General features: G+C 49.7%; 1 pseudogene; it reads right to left on the bottom strand.

Annotated features, from left to right (window-relative positions):
• Positions 1-19,297: 19,297 nt before the first annotated feature.
• LOC112485735 lies at positions 19,298-19,416 on the bottom strand (annotated as a pseudogene).
• Between the last annotated feature and the right edge of the window lie 1,357 nt (positions 19,417-20,773).

Raw genomic sequence — 20,773 nt, 5'->3', positions numbered from 1 at the left:
AGGTGGCAGTGGGGCCGGGTCCCTTCTGGAGGCTCCAGGACAGAATGTGTCTCCTCGTCTTTCCCAGCTTCCAGAGGCCACGTGCGATCCACGGCTGATGGCCCGTGTCACTGCGACCTCTGCTGCCGTCACCATGTCTCCTTCCTGGACCCTCCTGGACCCTTTTCCCGTATAAGGACCCTTGTGGTGACATTGACCACAACGGACAAGCCAGGATAATGTCCCCATCTCAAGATCTGTAACTTAATTACACCTGCGAAGTCCCTTTGGCCACATAATGTAACATAAGTTTCAGGATTAAGAGTGGACATCTCAGGGAGGAGGGGCATTATTCTGCCAACCCCGCAGGTAAAAGGACAGACAGTGACTGTGTGGGTGGTCAGGGCAGGCCTTTCTGAGGAGGGGACAATTCAGCGGATCCATGAAGAACGTGAGAGGACACGTCCCACAGCTATCTGGGGCGGGGGAGGGGTGCGGTACTTCAGGCAGAGGGAAGGGCGAGCGTGAAGGCACTTGGCGGGAACGCACGCCACGGTCGCCAGGAACAGTGGGCGGGCAAGGATGGCTGGAGCGCAGCCTGGGAGGGAGAGACGGAGGGCCCCGAGTCAGGGTAAGCAGAGCCCAGGCACGCAGGGCCGGGGGAGGGTTCTCGGAGGTTGTGTAGACGTGACCAGAAAGCGCTGGAGGGTTCTGGGTAGAGAGAGAACTATGGCCTGGTGATGTTTGTTTAAGGTGCTAAGAAATATCTAAATTTAGATGCAACCTCAGGGAGACAAAACTGCCACGTGCTGGTGATGAGGGACGTGGGCTCCCAACGACTGCATCCCGTCTGCTAAAGAAAGTCTATCTGGGAGGACAAAAGGGACACGGAGGATTTCTGAAGCAGTAAAAACCCTCTGCACGGTACCGTCACGGCGGACACACATCCCGTCTCCCGCTCCTCAGCCTCTCCGATGCCCCGGGCCTCACGTGCCGATTCGCACGGCATGGTCGGCCAGTTGAGCCCAGACCCAATTCCAGCCTCTGGGCGTCCCGAACAACCGCCCTCGCTCATCATCGGTCCCTCCGCCCTAAGGTGCAGGTGTTGTCCACAGTTGCGTCCAGGGCTGACATTCAGCTGGAGACGCCCCCCTAGCTCCCGGCTGGCCGGGGCCGCACCTGGGCCCGCTGTCCCATCCAGACTTTTCATACACCCCCAGCACGCCCGGTGTTTGCTCAGCTGACCTGCAACCGCCTCATTAAAAATTGTTTTGTTTTCCAGTTAATAAACGTGTTTCATAAAGCCCAGAAGGCTTTTCTTCTCTCTCTGCAGTCTTATCAGCAGAAACACTGACTCCGTAAGCATTCGGGAAATCGCATGCCCAATTCGTGCAGAAAAATATTACCCGGTGACCGTCTCAGGACAGAATCCACTTTGGATGCTGGTGGAAATGTGGAATCCACGATAAGGAAGAGGACACGCCAACCATTCCTCAAAAGCATGGGCTGTCTCAGACACGTTTGCCTCCCCTGTGCCCAGCGTGCTGGTTTCCCACGGCCGCCGTAACGAAGAACCGCAAGCTGGGAGATCTGAAACCACAGAACTGCATTCTCTCCCAGCTCTGGAGCTCAGAGGCATGAAATCAAGGTGCTGACAGGGCCACGTTCCCTCCAAATGCTCCGGGGAGGGTCCTCGCCACCTCTGACGGCTTCCGCTGGCGCGGGCGGTCCTCGCCGCTCCTTAGCTCGTGGCTGCATCGCCCCATCTCCGCCTCGTCGTCACGTGGCCCCTGCCCTTCCGCGTCCATCTCTCTTTTCTCTTCTTCTTAAAAAGACGGTAGTTATTAGGTTAGGGCCCAAAGCCAGCATGACCTGACTAATTATATATGCAAAGACCCTATTTCCAACGGAGGTCACGTTCTGTGGTTCCAGGCGGATATGAACTTGGGGGGAACATATGCACCCCCGTACACCCAGGACAGCGCCTGGCCCAGAGGAGAGGTTCGATAGAGGATGACAGCATGGATGAATGAATGACCAATGAATAAGCCCGCATTCGTGTGTACCTGTGTATACACACCTGTGTGTACACCTGCATCTGTCTGAGGTAGAAACAAAGCTCTGTCACCCGGCTCTTCATCCCGGGAGAGGGGACTCCGAGCTGACGGCTCTGGGAGAGGCAGGCTGTGACTACTTCCCAAACCAACTTCCCCTGTGCGACTTCGAACAAATCGGTGGGAAGAAAGTGACATGCCTGGACCACCTGTGAGGTCCCTGCCAGCTCTCAACACGGTGATTCGAAGACAGCTCTGCAAAGGACGAGAGCCAGACCGACCCTCCTGAACACCAAGTTACCGATTTCCTGATTCTGTCAGGGAGACGGTACAAGATTAGGGGCCTGATTGGTGGTTTAGAGTCTACCAATATTTTCTAGCACCTCCACTGATCAGCAGATTGGGGGGAAGGTGACGGCACAGAGTCACGTCTCCTTTTGCACAGATGACAGAATTGCTAACCTGATGCTCGGTGCTGAGATCAGGTGCCTTGGACATCGGTCCTGCAAAGTGTTTTATTTACAAGCAGCGAAGGAAGCTTAGCCAGACAAGAATAAACGAGCCAGGATTTGGATGCGTGTGATTATGTTTTGACTTATCTTCTCGTTAACCATAAGCATCCTCCATTAGTTGCCATAGATCCAGGATCCTGGAAACTTTAAGCATCTTCATCGTGTAGGCTGGGTATTCATCACACCGAGACCTTAGACTTCGACTCCTGAGACCAGATCCCTCATGTGGAGGTTGGCCCGGTGTGAGAGTCTGATAATCAGGCCCAGGACACCTTTCAGAAGGTGCGGGGCGAGGGGAGTTTGGGGCTGTGGCATTTGGACAGCACTAACTGCCCTTATTCTTCGCCCCTGCCCGTATCCATGTCCTCTGCAAGGTGACCTGGTTCCAGAGGCGAACTATATTTCCCATCATTGATTATCTGTTTATCCATGACATGTGACTTCATTGAGCTGATGACGTTAGCAGGCTTGATTTAAGCTGAGGCCTGAGAGCTCGTGTAGATCCACTTCCTCTCTTGCTTGTCTGCCTTCAGCATGGAACACGGCCAGACTACCTTCTGGACAGTGAGACATGGGGCAGCCCCAGTAGCCAGGATGTCCCAGGTGAAGCCTCCCAGACCATCTGACAACCAGCCAATCCCCAAGCAAGCGAGGTCAGCAGAGCCAACCTGGAGAGCAGCGAGATGCTCAAGGCTTGCTGCTGGCAGCCACTGCTCTGGGAGTAGTTTGCTATATGGAGTTATTGACAATGATAGGAAGGGGGAGAGAAAGAGGGAGGGATGGAGGGAGACAAAGAAGAAATGCCAGAAGGGAGGGAGAGAGATATGGGGCTCGAAAGAAGACATGACAATGGCGAGTCGTTACAGCCCCAGGGCAGCGAGAATAATGCAGAGGCGGAATAACGCGGGAGGGTTCACTCTACTCCATGCTCAGGCCCGCTGTGCAGCTGCGAAGGTCCAGACTGGGTGGCGTGGGTGGAGGGACAGACACACGCACGAATGGGACAGAACAGGGACCCAGAAACAGACCCTCGCAGTGCGACTAAGGCGCAAAACCCACTCGGCGGAGGAAGGACCGCGTTTCAAATGGCCCTCGACCTGAGCCAAGGCGAGACCAGAGGGGTCAGTCACCGAGCGATTCACCCGGGCGAGTGAACGGGCGAGGCCCGGGAAAGGGCGCGGGCAGCCGGAGGCCGACCTGCAGAATCCGGCTCCTCGGGGTCGGATCATGAAGGCCCGTGGTGCTTTCCTGGCGGTGGGCGAGTCCTCCCAGCGTCTAGAGGTTTCCAGCAGAGCCTCGAATCCTCTCCCTGTCCCTTCATCGGCCCGTGAAAGAACTCTCACTGTCAGAGGGTGCGCCTGAAATCAGTGCATCTATACGATCTCCTCTTTCCAACATCACGTGACATAATCATGGGAGTGACAGGGGACGGGAAGTTCTTTAAAAAAAAAGACGGAGCGGAGATTCTGGTCCCTGATTTGCCGAGGAGCCAAGTGACGTGGCTAGGTTCCTGTGACCAGCAAAGCCTCGGCGCCACAGCGAGAGCCAGCCGTCCAATGACTGGTCCGGTGGCCGTACCTCGGGGCCAGGGGTCCTGTGCCTCTCCTGCGTGGATCTACGAAGACGCCGCAGTCCGGGTGAGGCTCTTCAGGTGAACATGTCGAGCTTCTCCCGACGCCATTTCTGCCCTCGTCTTGATTTTCTTCTGTCTTCACTCATATTTGCGTCCGTGCCGGCCTCGTGCCTGCTGAGCCACCTTCCTCCTCTCCCAGATAATGCGTCAGGAAAGCAGGTTTTCAAGCTGACGCACGTGGTCACCCCGCTGACTGTGTCCTTCCCAGGGCAGGGGCTGTTTGGGACGCCCAGAGGCTGGATCTGGGTCTGGGCTCAACTGGCCGATTATGCCGTGGGAATCGGCATGTGAGGCCCGGGGCATCGGAGAGGCTGAGGAGCGGGAGACGGGATCTGTCACCTGGACAACAAAGCCTCATGGCAAAGCTAACCGATGACACGGGGCGGCTCGCGATGTGACTTTGTCACACTGAGAACTATCTGCCGTTAAGAATTTCCCAAATACCTGCGTTTCCAACCAGATTAAATCACAACCTCACTATTATCCTTGAAAATAGACGACAGAGTGTCAGAAATGTCTCCGGCTACCCTGTGACACGCACGCAGGCTCCTTGCAACCCACGGCTTCACGAAGATGCTTGAACCACTGTCCTCTCCCCAACTTGGCGCGTTAATATGGGGTCAGGGGTGCGGGAAGAGCCGGGCTGCCCAGTGATCCCGGGGGCAGGCTCCAATCTGTCACATGCAGCACTCCCCCCAGCCATGAAACAATGAGCCCTGTGCCACTCCCTGTCTCCCCCAGCGGCCACCAGCCCAGCGGGAGGGCTGGCATGTCCTGGAGCAGCGGGCTTCTTCTGTACATATGCCTCTCTCCTTACTGGAAGACGGGAGGGAGTCCTTTGAAAATATTCATACTGAACAGACGTGAATCCTCCACTCAAGATTCCTTTTAGAAGAAAATCTGGAGTTTAGTAAAAGCGCTCTAATGGGAATATGTTTTATTGATTCATTCGATATGTATTTCTAGGGAGCTTCTTCTCCGACACTCCGTCTTCTGCCCCGAGACAGCAGGAGGAATAGACAGACATCACTCGCCCCTCTCTTGCGGGAGCCGAAACCCCAGGTTTCGCCTGTAGTTTGGGGAAGTGCCAAGTGTGACGGACGTATCCGGGAAAGGGATCTACCCGGGCGCAGGGAAGGCTCCTCTGAGGAAGTGACTTTTACAGAGAGACCAGAGGATGCAGGGCGATGTCGGAAGGTGGGACCGGGGAGAGAGCGAGAGGTTATTCCAAGCAGACGGGAGAGCGAGTTCAAAGATGCTGAGATGGGGAAGGGGCGAGTGAGGACACTGGAAAGGTGGCAGGAGTGGACCCTGCTGGGCTTCTGAGGCTCGGTCATAGATGTCAGTCCTTATCCCAAAGGCAATGGAGATGCTACAAGGTTTTGAGTGGTAGAGGGTGTGCGTGTGTATGCATGAGCGTGCGCCCACACGCGTGTGTGTGCGTGTGTGTGTGTGTGTGTGAATTAAATCAACGGGGTGATGTGATCTGTGTAGTCACTCTACCAGATGCCTCACCCATCAGTATAGGTTAGGTTTTGCTGTGTAACCAGCTAACCCCAAACCTTGATGGCTTCTGACAATAAATGTTTACTTTTCGCTCATACTACACTGATGAGCTGGTGGCTCTGCGTGCTGCACTCACACAGGGACCCGGGCGGGCAGAGGTCCCTTTTGACTTACTAGCTATTTCATTCCTTTGGGTGTTGTCTGTCTCTCACCTAGAAACCAGCATATCCGTGTGTTGTCCACCCCCTCTCCGCAGTGCCTGGCACGTAGGAGGCACCGAATCACACCTGCTGAATAAATGATTGTTGTTCATTTTCACGGCCGTCTGTCCACCCCTGGAGCCAGCCAGGCTCCCCGCTTCCCAGCTCTCGGGGAACCCCGGCCCATGGTAAGGTTCCAATCTCAGCTTAGATCTCGCCCCCACAGAGAAACTTCCTGCACCATACTTGTGACGATCAACTTTACTGGGACACGGGGTACCCAGATATTTGCTCAAATATTATTTTAAGTGTATCTGTGAGGGTGTTTTTGGATGAATCGATCGGCCGAGTGAGGCAGATTGCCCAGTGTGAGTGGGCGGTATCCATGCGGCTGAAGGCCCAAATGGAACAAAAACGCTGACCCTCACCCCAGTTCGAGAGAATTCCTCCGCCTGACTGCTCGGGCTGGGCGATGGGCCTCCCTCAGACTCAGACTGAAGAACTGGCTCTCCGGGGTCTCCAGCTCTCTGACCGAAGGTCATGGGACTTTGCCTTCTGAGCCAGTTCCTTATAATAAGTGTCTTTATATATCTCTATCTATCTATCTATCTATCATCTATGTATCTCTCCATCATCCTATCGGTCCTGGTTCTCTGTATTTCCCAATTAATACAACCTTGTAGCTGACTGTGGGGGCCCCATCATCTCCCCTTTGTCCTTACGACCCAGTGCACACACTGCAAGCATCTGCGTCTCTCTCCTACAGGGCTTTCCCTGATGATGGGATTCGGCTCTGCCCCGCACAGCAGGGGAAAATGGCCAGAGCCTGAAGAACCCTGAAAGCAGTCCTGGACCAGTGACGGGTGGCACAGGCTAACAGGTATCCTAAGTCACTTAAACATGGGGTGGGGTGAATCCGGGGTACGCCCTGCACTGCTTCCCAGAGCCCACCGGGGCTCGCAGCGGTAATTGGCTCGACAATGCTTGCTTTGCCTGCAGCCGCTCATTCCCAGCCTCACTTTCCCACTGTCCAGGGTTTGGGGGTCACCTTCTAAATGAATGACTCGTACGTGGATCCCGCCTCAGCGTCTGCTTCTAGAGAAACCCAAACTCGAACGGTCCCCAGTGAGGAGGTCCGGGCACATCCTGCCCTCTCAAGGACCCTGTACACTTCTCTTCTAGCTCACGTCAATCATACTCTGTCCTCTTTATGTATCCACGTATTAGCTCATTGTCTGTGACAAGGGCACTCGTCTATATGTTGCCCTGTGCCTAGCGTCAAGTAGCTGTTCAATAATTATTGAATCAATGACTGCCGAGTAAGTGAATGAATGATGGACTAGCCCTGGATGTGTCCTCTCTTTCTCTGACCTCGGCCCCCTCGTTAGGCATCCAGCTTTCACGTCCAGGATTTGGAGGTGTCAGGGGCCGGCGGGATAATGAAGCACAAGATTTTGCTGCCGGACAAGGCTCTGGATAAAAACGTGCCTTCGGTCTGCATGAATACAACAAGGAAGCCAGGGACAGCATGGCCGTTAGGAAGGAAGGAAGAAGGAAAGGGGAAGGGTCCTCCTGGGAGGTGGCCTCTAGCGGGCCGAGGACGGACTGCAGCCTCGCGATCTCGTGTCGGGAGTGCTTGCAGATAAATGGCCTTCGAAGGCCTCCGTTCTCCAACGCTAATGAGTGTTTCAGACTTAAACATAACCATCCTCTCCTAATGACTGTTTGAGTCACCTTCCTGCTTTTCCTCATGATTTCTACTTGTGATTCTAGGACAAAGAAAGATGAGTCTGCATCCTGGAGTCAATGGCCCTCAGCAATCTCAAAGAAGAATGACAAAGTCAGAGACGTTCAAATGCCGCATCTTGCAAAGTTGCAAAGTCGGGGAATTAAGGCCACGTGTTATCAGCAGTGGGACCGACAGAACGGCGAGGAGTCCCACGACAAACATGGGCTCTTGCACACGCAGGCAGCTCCCGAGACAAGGGGCCCGTGCGGTGCTGTGGGGACAGGGCAGCGTTGCTAGGCTGTCGCAGAACGGACCCCGATACAACCGCATATCCCTGTACCCGTGATACGGGGCGGCCTCCTCCCCCGGGAGTCTACGGCTGGCCATCGGCCTGGCTCTGGCCAAAGGGACTAGCAGATGTGATGTAAGCAGAGACCGAAAAGCATTTCCACATTAGGACTTCTCGTCTCAGAACGCAGCCACCACGTGGCCCAAGCCAAGCCATCCTGCCGTAAAACGACAAACCACGTGGAAGGGGCCCCCGCCATCCCGGGAGCCGGTTCCAAATGGGGGAGTGAACCCCAGACCAAACTGTCGAGGTGCAGAGCTGTGACCGAAATAAGTGGTCGTTGCTTCAAGTGACTAGGTTTGGGGTGGTTTTTGTTACACGGTGATAGCAAACTGTTGCAACTGGCTTTTCAACAAACAGTACTAGGTCAACTGGAAATAAATATTGTCCCCTCCCACCTCACCCCATATACAAAATCAGCCCCAGATCAATGGAAAATCAATACTAAAAAGTAAAAATACAAACCTTCGAAAGGTAACTATGAGAAGTGAACACACAACGCAATATACATATATATGAATCGTACGTCTGAAACTTACTGGATTTCCTCAAGCAACGTCACCATAAAAAAATAATAATACATTCAAAAAAAGATTCCATATGAAAAAAAAATCTTTGCGACTCTTTAGAAGCAAAGATTTTTAAAACAGGAAACAAAATGCGTCTAACCAATATAAAGAACGAACGTATTATTCTGGCTCTGTTCACTAAAAGATACCATTAGGAGAATCACAAAGCCAGCGTGTGAGAAAATGTTGGCAATGTACATAACTGATAAATTATTCTTATTCAAAACGCATCGAACACCTGAAAATCAGTAAGAACAGAGAGAACCCAATTTGAAAAACAACTGGCAAAAGACTTGAACAGATACTTCATGAAAGGGGTATCGCATGGCCATTATACACAAGAAAATGTGCTTGTTGTCATCACGCGTCAGAGAGAGACAAACTGAAATCACAATGGCACGTCGCTATGCACACCACCAGAATCGCTAAAATTACAGAGAATTATAATGAAATGTTGGCAAAGATACGGAACAAAAATTAGAATTCTCACATATTTCTAGTGGGCGTTTAAATTATTTAAAAAAAAAACATGTTGGAAACATGTGACTCTGCCCACGGAGGCTGAACATTTGCATATGACCTAGCAATTCCAGTCCAAAGTACACATCCGGAAACCCTGTGAGCCCAGCCAAAACTATGTGCGAGTCGCATACCAGATCCGTTTCAACCTCGAAGAGGAAACAGCCCATATCTCAAATCAACAGAAGAATCAATAGATTGCAACATATGCACACACTGGAATACGACACACCAACGAGAATGAGCGGTCTCCATACGAGAGCCTGAGACGACCCGGGTGATCCTCGGAAACGAAGCTGAATGGAAAAGTCCCACAGAAAAGAGGACACACAACAGGACCGCTTCCACGAGTCCAAACCAGGAAAAGACTAAATGAAGGGCATGAAGCCAGAGCAGCGGTTACCTGTGGGGCAGGTGAGCGGAAGACAGCACGGGGCTTCCTGGGGCCCCGCGATGCTGTGTTCACCGTGCGAGCAGGAGCCACCCAGGGGTGTTCGCCCTGTGACGAACAGTTAACGACTGGTGCAATACTCTGTATGTACGTTATGCTCCATTAAAAATTTATATAAAAAATAAGACCGACATTTGTGAAAAGGCATGGAATTGACAAAAACCGAGTTCATAATAAACCTCGGAAATGGAGAAAGAAACAAAACTCACTGTATTACACTGGAATATGCAAAGACAGACCAGCCCTTCTGAAATGTGATGAACAAAAGGAAAGAATTAAGCATGTATTCTGCCATTCAAGAATGAATTTTATTTCGGGGTAACCGAAGAGCAAAGAGGGTGAGGTAGGGTTTTTTTTTACATATGAAAACGGAAGAAACGGTAGAGGTAAAATGTACCATTCGCGATTCCTCAGTTAATAACCGGTTCTGGCAATGGTCATAGATGAGATCACGAGGCGGAGGGCTGATGGGGGATCTTACAAGAAAGAAATCCGGCTGTCACTACCTCACCCGAAGATCAATGCTAGCACCACTAAAAGTGACATATCTGAAATCAGATGTGATGTGTAGCACCGCTGGTGAAGGATGCATGCCAAAATTATTAAATTTAAATCTAGCCCATGCTTTGCATCTTAAGATTTACAGAACACGCAAGGTCCAGAGGAAGACACCAGAAGGAAGCAATAATAAAATCCAGTACATGAAACATTTTTTCAGGAAAAACTCCCTCCTTCACAAGTAAACAGCATGGAAAAGTAATGTTTAAAGAAAAACAATTATGCTAGGTCAAAAGAGACAATGAAAATTAAGAGACAGAGATAGCATTAAGAAACAGGATGGATGGAGCTTGGCTTGGATCCTGACTTCAACAAACAATCTATAAAAGGCACATTTGGGGCAATGGAGGACATCTGAATATGGACCAAATGATACTAAATAGCTACTGTTAATTTTATTACGTGTGATAAAGACCTCTATTTTATATCTTACGCAAAAGTCGGCCCCAAGCATGTTGTAGATTTGGGCATGCATGGTTACTGGCGATAGCTAACCACCAAACACCTCAAACAAACGTCACATTCAATGTTAAAACTGCAGAAACATTTCCAAAGAAGTCAGGAATAAAGAAGAATACCCCCTATTACTCATGTAATTACAATTCAATCTACTGAGGAAAAATGGGCAAAGGATATCAACGGACAAAACATCCTTTCCCGTGTCTATTTCTAAGGACAAGGGAGCGGGCTAGCCCACAGGAACGCAGGCCAAGTAGCTGGGGACGTGTCCAGCGTCAATGCTCCTGCGTCGGCCGGCAGCCCCTGCCTGGACACTGGGTCCTCTGGGAAGGTGTGTCAGTGTCCCAGGCTGCTGTGACGAAGCACACAGATGGGGTGCCTTAGACAAGGGAATATATTCTCTCACGAGTCCGAGGTCACGGAGGTAGCAGAGCATGGGGCTGTGGGGGACACTCTGGGGCTTGGCTGGCATCTTCGTCATTCTCCGCCGTGTAGACGCATCGCCCCGATCTCTGCCTCCACCTCCACGTGTCGTTCCCCCTGTGTGCGTGTCAGTGGCCAAACTTCCCCCTTTTGTGAGGACAGCAGACATGCTGGATCAGAGCCCCCCACCCCCAGTGACCTCGTTTTAACCTGATGACCTCTGTAAATGTCTCTCTCCACATAAGGCCACGCTCCGAGGTTCCAGAGGCCAGGGCTTTAATCGGGGAATTTTGAGAAGTCATAACGCATCACAGCAGGCCTCCCCGCCCCTCTGACTACCTCGAGACCCACCTCTGCAGCCACGGGGCCACGGGGCCTCCGCCGCAGCACAGCGATGCCAGGCCGCGTTAACAAGGGACTGTCCCCCCGTCCCCAGTGGATCCCTGGAACCCAGTGCAGAGCTGGGGGCATTTAGGAGGAAACAGGTCAAGTATTTGCTAAATAAATGAACGACTAAAGAATGTCGTTGGGTTCTGCCGGAGAAATGCTGAATGCTGAACACACGCCTTCGGCCCGACGACGTGGTGACGAACGAGCCTCTCCCGCGCTCTCGCCAGGGGCTCCGCCACGCAGGTGCCTGCGACGGAGCATCTGATGCTCGCGACAACCTCGCCTCCGGCCGTGGTCCACAGGGGAGGAAACTGAGGCACGGAGTTGCGCAGGGACTCGCCCAGGGTCCCAGAGCTACGAGGAGGTTACATCGGGAGAGGGCAGGGACCGCGTCAGTCCCGATGCAGCCAGCACCTCTTCGCTCCAGGCCGAGAGCGGTGCCCGGCGCAGAGGAAGCCACCACCACAGCATGCCGTACACTTCAGCGTCAAAACCGGGACACTTCTGAGAAGTAAAGGGGACACTAAGTCGAGGAGGCTCTGGGAAATCAGGACAGTCCCTGGCGAACTGGGGCGAAAGGTTACCGATCGACCCCTGTCTGTCGAATGAATGACCCTGGGCCCGTTCGGCCTGAGCACCAGGATTTTAATCACCACGCAGTCCTTTGTGGGACGTGTCTGTGAAACTGCACTGCTCGCACCTGGGGCATTTGTCAGAAAGCACGCTCCTCCGTGTGAGTCTAGGCCATTCGCATCGGACAGGGGTTTCGGTGATCACTTGATTATTGCAGGACTGGTATTCAGCCCCAGACAGTAGCAATGCAAATTAAAGAAATGCTTTGTATGTTTTTTAAAAACTTCTTGCAGAGACTAAGTCATCGCAGTCTGTAATTGGGGTACACGATGGGATAAAATTCCTATTGTCTCAGAGATAATGATCAAGGAATCGTTTCTATCGTTCCATTCTTAAAAAAAAAAATAACAGAGTTTCCAATGAACTTTCATATCAATAATGGTCTTAATTATCCACCCCCTTCCGTCAGCCAAATGTCTTTTCTTTGGGCATAAACAAAAGAGGTAATTTTAGTTTGTCTTTCTTCTGTCTTGTCTCCTTCTCCCTCTCCTTTCTCCCTCCCCACCCTTCTCTCTCTCTCTCTTCCAGAGAAACCACCGCAGCTCATCAACTCCTGACTCACCAGACTCCACGCTGCGGGACCAGGCAGCCTCTCCCCCTGCAGAAGCCGCACGCATGGCGCACCCCAATCCCCCCGGACGGACAGCCTCCTGGGGTGGGCAGGAAGCTTGCGCACACAATGCCATCTCTCTGATCTGCAGCCACCTTCTTCCGGCCTGTACACCTCCCATGGTCCGGGACGGGTGCCACCCACCTCTCCGGAGGGTGCTCATCATCACATGCCATTTGGATCATGGTGTCAAGAATCCGGGGATCACTGACCGTGCTGCCTCCGTCACTTCGTAGCTGTGTGGCCTTGGGCGAGTAACTCACCCTCTCTGTGCCTCGCATCAGAGATTACAAACGAAAATGCTCTGATTTCTATTTGGCCTATTCAGTGTTTGTTTGTGTTTTTTAAGAGCTAAATTAGACACTTTTAAAGTATGAACATTTCACATAAAAATCTAGATCTCTGGCTTCTTCAGAAAAGCAGCAATCTGGCCACCCCTGGCACAGGTTCCTGAAGGGTGACAAGTGGCTGGAGCCTGGGGAGTGGCTGCTCACTGGCTGGGACAAGGCCCTCCTGAAAACACAGGATCCAACAAGCAGAAAGCGGGCTCCTCTCATTCCTGTGACTTCTGTCCCCGAAGGCCGCTGAGCCGGGGGCCAAGACTTCGAGCACGGTGTCAGTAGTGGCTGTATTTCCGGGCCATTCCCTTTGTATAGAATGTTCTCCCAACTAACTTGGCCATTTGGCATCCTATCTGTCTTTGAAGGCCAAGCTCACAGACCACTTCGTCCACGGAGCCTTTCTGCAGCCCCCCAGCTCCCCGGTCTGAAGCCGTGCCCCCGCTCACCCCACCATGTCACTCCCCACTTCCTGCCTTCCCCTCCACCTGGCTCTGGGCATTCACACAGGACACACACGGCAAACTTCTTGAGACTCGAGGCCCCAGTTCATCTGTGCTCCCCGATGTAGCACAATCTCTCTATGGCAGGCAGAATAGTGGCCCCCCAGAGATGCCCACATCCCAATTCCTGACACTTGTGAACGCTACATTACGTGGCAAAAAGGATTAAGGTGGCAGATGGAAGTGAGGTTGCTAAGCAACCGACCTGCAGGCAGGGAGAGCTCTCTGGACGATCCAGGTGGGCCCAGTGTGATCACGAGAGGCCTTAAATGTAGGTGAGGGAAGCAGAAAAGTCAGAGACCCTGCGATGCGGTATGTGAAGGCCCCAACCTGCCATCACTGGCTTTGACAAAAGAAGGGGGCCACGAGCCACGGGATGCGGGCAACGCCCAGGTGCTGTCAGAGGCTCTACCCAGGGCCCCCCGAAGGAACTGGCCCTGCCGACACCTTGTCGTAGGCCCAGTGAAATCTGTTTCGGGCTTCTGACCTCCAGAACTCTAATAAACTTGTGTCGTTTTAAGCCACTGGTGATGGTAATCAGTTGGCAGAAATAGGAAGCTAATACAGCCTCGTTTCATTCGGGCTTCTGACCTCCAGAACTCTAATAAACTTGCGTCGCTTTAAGCCACTGGTGATGGTAATCAGTTGGGCAGAAATAGGAAGCTAATACAGCCTCGTTTCGCACAGTACGAGCTAATATACACCTGCAGGTGCTGAAGCTGACAGCACGTTCTTTCCCTGCGTCCCAGAATCACATCGGGACAAGGATGCATCGTCCTTCACCCCGCACTGTTGAGTCTCCAGGGTACCCAACGCAACTCCTAACGAGAAGCCTGCCCGTAACAGAAGGAGCAGCTGGAACCCAGGGCGAGTCCACGGGCTCCGGCTTCAGAAGACAGGCCAGGAGCCTGCCCACCACCTCGCAGCTATGGTGACCTTAAGTGAGTTATTTCACTGCGACGAGTCTCAGTCTCCGCGCCTGTAAAACGGGGCCAGCAGTAGCTCCTTAACAGAATTACTGTGAGATGTATCTGGTATACCCACGAGATTTACCTGAAATGCTTCACGCACACACACACGTATACGCCCCACACGCCATCTCCTAGGACGCATTTCAACCCACGCTCTGCTGCTGACCGAATGCTTTGTGAACCAGGAAAGTGCTCTGGTTCTCAGCCGAGAGATGCTGGGGTGGTAGGTTAGCCCCAGGGGTGTCCTTGTCCCCTGGGTCCTCCGTACATGCTGATCTGCACGCCCTACTTTCTCCCCGACAGCTGTGGAGCCGGCAGCTGGCTCAGGGCCCATTTGCTCACTCATCTCCGTAGCACACCCTTTGCACGGCGACCCCCATCGGGAGGTGAGGTCTGTTTCCTCGCCTCTGAGCTGGCCAGGAGATTTGCTCTGACGTGTAGTGGGAGCGACGGTGTTTCACGATGAGACCCAGCAAAGGAAACAATTAAGGGAGGGAAAAGGCATCCTCCAGAATGGCCGAAAATACAGCAAGCCATCTATCCCACACGGGACTAACCTCCAAACTGTGTGAGGAACTTACAACTCAACAGTCAAACCAACAAAGCAAAAAAAAAATACCTTCAAAAATGGTCTAAGCACTTGAGTAGACATTTCTCCAAAGAAGACATACAAATGGCCAACGGGTATGTGGAAAAAATACTCAACATCAGTCGTCATCAGAGGCATACAGGCCAAGACCACAATGAGACATCACCTCACACCTGTCGGGGTCGCTATTATCAAAAAAACAAAAGGCAATGAGCGTTGGCAAGGTGTCGAGAGATCGGACGGAGTCGGTGGGAAGGCAAAATGGTGCAGTTGCCACGGAAAACAGTACGGAGGCTCCTCAAAAAATTACAAATAAAATTACCATATAAACCCACTCCTGCTTCTGAATTTTTACCCCAAATCATTGAAATTGGGATCTCAAAGATATATTACCATTCCTATGTCCACTGCAGCGATATTCACAACAGCCAAGACGTGGAAACAAACTAAATGTCCATCAACAGAAGAATGGATGAAGAAAATGTGGTGTATAGGTACAACGGAACACCACTCAGCCTTTGGAAAGAAGGAATTTCTGCAATGTGTGACAACGAAGATGAACCTTGAGGACATTATGCTAAGTGAAATAAGCCAGTCACAGAGAGATAACTACTGACTGACTCCACTTATAACCTACCTAAAATAGTCAAATTCACAGAATCGAAGCGTGAAATGGTGGTTGCCAGGGCATGGGACGGGGAGAATGGGGATTACTAATCAATGGACATAAAGTTTTACTTAAGCAAGATGAGTAAGCACCACAGATCTGCCATACGACACTGCGTCTGTAGCCAACAGTGTGCACTGGACGCTCAAAAATTTAAGAAGGTAGATCTCGTGTTAACTATTCTCACAATAACAAAAGGAAATACAGACATACACGCACAGGAGTATAGCAGGAAGGCACCTCCGTACCCTCTTTAAGGCGTATGCACTGGAAGCACATCACTCATTCATTCAACAAACATTGACGGAGTGTGACCATATCCACGTCGGGCAGAAACCAGACAGGCTTCCCTAGTTAGTGCAATAACGCTTGTCACATTCCCCTTTTCCCATCTCACAATTAAAGCACCGTGGGCGAGAAAGCCAGTTTGATTAAATGAGATTGCACATACATGGGGCATCGGTCGAGACAAAAGGAAATAAGGTCTTTGGATTTAGAACGATCGCGGTTCGCATCTCGGCTCTGCCACTCTGAGCTGGGTAATCTCATTTTCTCAGCTTCGATTTCGCCCTCTCTCACCTGGGAATAAAAACACTTCCTAGGGTCACCGTGAGGGTTGGATGAGCTTCCACAGCAATGTGCCCGCCACTTAGCAGGAGCCCCATAAATGTCTTTTCTCCTTTTACAAACGGCCAACATCATGAAAGTTACCTTAGTTGCTGCAAGCGTTAACGTTTGTTCCTGTTTTTTTGGCCATCGACAGTCACCCAGGCTCCTTAGGTGGCACCACAGAAGTGCCCATCTGCAAAGGGGTGGGGGTCCCTTGATCACTGGCTGACATACACGTACTCCACCGCCCCCTTCCCAGAATCTTGGATAAACCTCACAGTGTCTCCAGTCGGCTTCGGCAGGTGCCACGGACGCCGAGTCTCTAAAAGCTACCAAACAATAAATCACCGCTGAGATTTACAGTCTGATAAAAGGTACTCCTCAAGTTCACCCCGAAATCTAAAAATAAAGCAGCCCCTCCAACAGAGCCAGGGTGAGATGAGGGAGTCTAATTGAGCAGCGTGTGTGCTGTGACTGTGTGAATGTGTTATCTTTGTTGTCAAAATGCCATCTGGAGTGAAGAAAGCCTGGAGATCAATTTCCTCGGCGTGCGTGGCCGTTCCCAACAGTGGGTTCGCAGAAATGCTGACCGCCTGCCGGCTCGCCTGGCGCCACCAACGGCCAGCCGTGCCGAGAGACGAGAGGATGTTTTATTATTACTTTCACAGAAAAGTACAAAAATTTTAACACGCTAAGATGGTACTCTCTCTCTCTCTCATACCAGCTGTCTGAAAATTCTAAAAGAATATGATAGTGTACACCCAAAGCTTCAGCTTTCTTAGGGTTCCCGAGGCATGTTAAGTGATTTTTTTTTTTTTTTTTACTATGTTACGGCACAGGCTTGTTGTAGAAAATCTCTCCCTACTTAGAAAATGTAGGAAAGTACAGAAGGCAGTAAACATCATTCATAATTCTACCACCCAGTGAAATAAATAATGGGTATAATTCCCGGCAGTAATTTTTTTCCAGCTCATGTGCGCGACCTGCTTTTCTACTTAAATCTTGAACATCTCCCATCAAAATTACCAACAAACTTGGAATGACTAACAGCATTTCATCATCTATGTCCCCTAATGACTTAACCATCCTACGCAGACCAGATACTGAAATATATTACACGTGTTCCCCATTATAAAACTTGCTGTCACGAAGACTTCTAGCCACACAACTGAAAGGCCTCGTGAGCAGTGACATGTCTCTTATTCATCAATATTGACCCAAAACAAAATACCGCAGGTCTTTGAATAATGGCATTTTGTTCAACGTCATTTTGTTACAACGTTAATGAGACACGCTAGGAATCTCTTATCTAGATCAATTAGCCAATGGTGAAATCGGTGTCTTTATACGACATGTCACTTCAAGTCACAGAATCTATCGATGATGCTACGTGAGGACTCACTTTACAGGGCCTGGAAGGATGCATATCGTTCCACTTAACATACCCTGTTATATTTTTAGAATGTCATTCCTATTAATGTCCTTAAAGCCATAGCACCTTAAGGTGAGCGTTAAGTCACAGTCCAGCCTGAGGTCAGCACGGTCTCTCCCCAGGATGCCCTGAGCCACCACTGCCCGGATGCCGATCACAGCACCGTATGCCCTCAGAATGTCCTCTTTTAGTGCAAATGCCCTATGCCTGACCTGTGTCCTCTCCCTCCCGCTTCTTGGGCATCCCGTCATCCAGGCAAGGTGGCACATGAAATTAACCATCACACGTGCTTTTACATATTTTTTTACAGTATTTTAATTGAGGTAGAGTTCACGAAACATACGTTCACCATTTTAAGGGGTAAAATTCATGGATTTGAGTATCCTCGCAATGATGTATGACCATACACCTGTCTGATCCCGGAAAATTTCATCACCCCAAAAAAGAAGCCCCCTACCTGCTGCTAGCAGTCAGTCCCAATTCTACCCTTTTCCCGGCACCTAAGCAAACACTCGTCCACTTTCTGTCTCTATGGATCTGCATAATCGAGACAGTTTAAATAAATGGAACCATACAAGATGCGGTCTTTGGCGACTGGTTTCTCTCCCTCGTCTCATCTTCCAGAGTTTATCCACACCGTGGCAGCATCAGAGCTCCATTCTAATGTTCCACTGCATTTCGTTCATCCATTTCTCATCCAGGATGTTTGTACTTTTTGGCTATTGTAAATGCCGTTACGAATACGCATTCACGCATCTTTGCGTGAACGTGCCTTTTAAACTCTCTCCAGCGTATAGCTGGGAGTAGACTTCTGGGTTGTGCTGTAACTTTAAGTTTCGGAGGAACTGCCAAACTGTTGTGAGTAGCATCCACACCGCTTTACGCTCCCACCAGCAATGCACGAGGGTTACGATTCTCCACATTGTGACCGACCTCTGTAATTTTCCATTTTTAAAAAATTATTGTTACACCCATCCTAGTAAGAAATAGTATCCCACTGTGGTTCTGATGTGCGTTCCCCTAATAATTAGTGATCTTGAGCATCTTTCCATGTGCTTATTGACCATTTATTTGTATATCTTCTTTGGAGATAGGTTTATTCAAATCCTTTACAGTTTTTAATTGGATTCTTTTTTAAATTTTGAATTGTAAGAGTTCCTTATGTACTCTCTACACTAGATCCTTATCAAGTGCATGACTTGTAGATATTTTCTCCTATCCTGTGGGCTGTCTTTACACTTTCTAGATAGTATCCTTTGATGCACAAAAGTATTTAATTTGGATGAAATCCAACTTATCTATTTTCTTGCTTGGTTGCTTGTGCTTTTTAAGTTATATATAACAAGCCATTGCCTCATCCAAGATGCTTAAGCTAAAGTCTTGACGACTTTGTAGGTCTTTTCAAAGAACAAATTTTGGGTTTTGTTGAGTTTTCTCTATGATTTTTCTATTCTCTATTTCACTTATTTCTGTTCCATTTGCTTTGTGTTTGGTTTGTTCTTTGTCTAATCTCCCTTTTTATTTTATTTTATTTTTTTTAGGCGAGGCAACCCTTGGTTGACCTCACAGATTGCAAGGACTTTGTCAGCTTACAATCTCTTATTTTATTTTTTACGCCTACAGCACCTGGTCTTCCTAGGTGGTCTCCTATCCAAGTACCAACCAGGCCCGACCCTGCTTAGCTTCTGAGATCGGACGGGATCGGGCTCGTTCAGGGTGACATGGCCGTAGACTAGATTTTCCTTTTTTTTTTTTTTAATGCAGGCATTTGTGGCTATAAATTTCCCTCTGAGTACCGCTTTCACTGAATCCCCAAAGTTCTGGTATGTTGTGCTTTCATTTTCATTCATCTCGAACTATTTTCTAATGTTGGTTATGTAGGAATGTGTTAATTTCCATGTATTTGTGTATTGCCAAATTTCTTTTTGTTCCTGATTTCTAATTTTATTCTGTTGTGGTTATAGAACACACTTGGTATGATTTAAATATTTTTAAACTTATTGAGAGGAGTTTTGTGTCTAGCCTGGAAGATGTTCCATGCTGCATGAGAAAAATAAGTATTCTTCCATGCACGTGACAACGCTGCCTCAGACTTCTACTTCCTGCTGGTACCGAGCCTCAAGGTCAACTAAAGGTCAGAGCTCTGGGGCTTTCTCAGATCTTTTTTGAGCGTGTGCACAGAGAATTTTGGCAGACTGACGTGTCTCAGAGTGCATTCTGGAAAACGCTGAGCTCAAGTGCACTTAATAACTGAGAAACTGATTTGTGCTTTTCGCAACACTTTTGCCATCATAAATCATGCCCCGGACGGACACGTGCCACATTAAATATTGATTGAAGAAGGGAACATGGAGTCCTTCAGCCTAGAGATTATCAATACAGAGGAGCCTCTGAATTTTAGCGTCTCCTCTGAGGCAGGGTTTGAAGGCGACCTTAGCAACAATAAAACGCCCAGCAGATTCTACCCGAGGCAGGATTTAACGATAGAATTTTAATTTATGACACTGCAGAAGAACGAAGTGAACTGAATCCATCTTAAAAGATTTATATGCTTCAGTTTTTGCACAAGTTACTTTTTTCAACAAAGAAAGCAATTTGTTCTCGGTATAAAAAATTTTGAAAACAATAATATGGAACATTCTTTCCACTTGGGAGTAATTTCTGTCAGCACAGCTCTTTCTAGTATTTTGAGTATCTTATTTTCTTTTCATTCTTGGAATTTTTATTATTATAATTATGTTTTCATTCCATTAAAAACCCTTCATACACATTATTTTTTTGCATGCCTTCAGAAAGTATCATAATGTAATGAGTCTTTGCACTCATGTTGACTATTTAGGTTGCTACTCATCTTTCAGTTTTAAATAACACTGTGATAAGCATCTCAAGACCACACACAAAATGCTAGTGTCTGTCTTTTACACAGAGGTTGGTCCAGGCGGCAAGCACACAGCGACACACACACACACACACACACACACACACACACACACACACACACACCAGCTGACAAAGCCACGTGCCGCAGCCACAGGAAGTGAAAAAGGGATCGATGTGACATAATGAGAGATTTGAGGAAATACTTAGAGA

Source organism: Pteropus alecto, unplaced genomic scaffold, assembly GCF_000325575.1.
Source record: "Pteropus alecto unplaced genomic scaffold, ASM32557v1 scaffold5, whole genome shotgun sequence".
Taxonomy (NCBI): domain Eukaryota; kingdom Metazoa; phylum Chordata; class Mammalia; order Chiroptera; family Pteropodidae; genus Pteropus; species Pteropus alecto.
The sequence above is the reverse complement of the archived record's forward strand: the minus strand, read 5'-3'. Positions and strand labels throughout refer to the sequence as shown.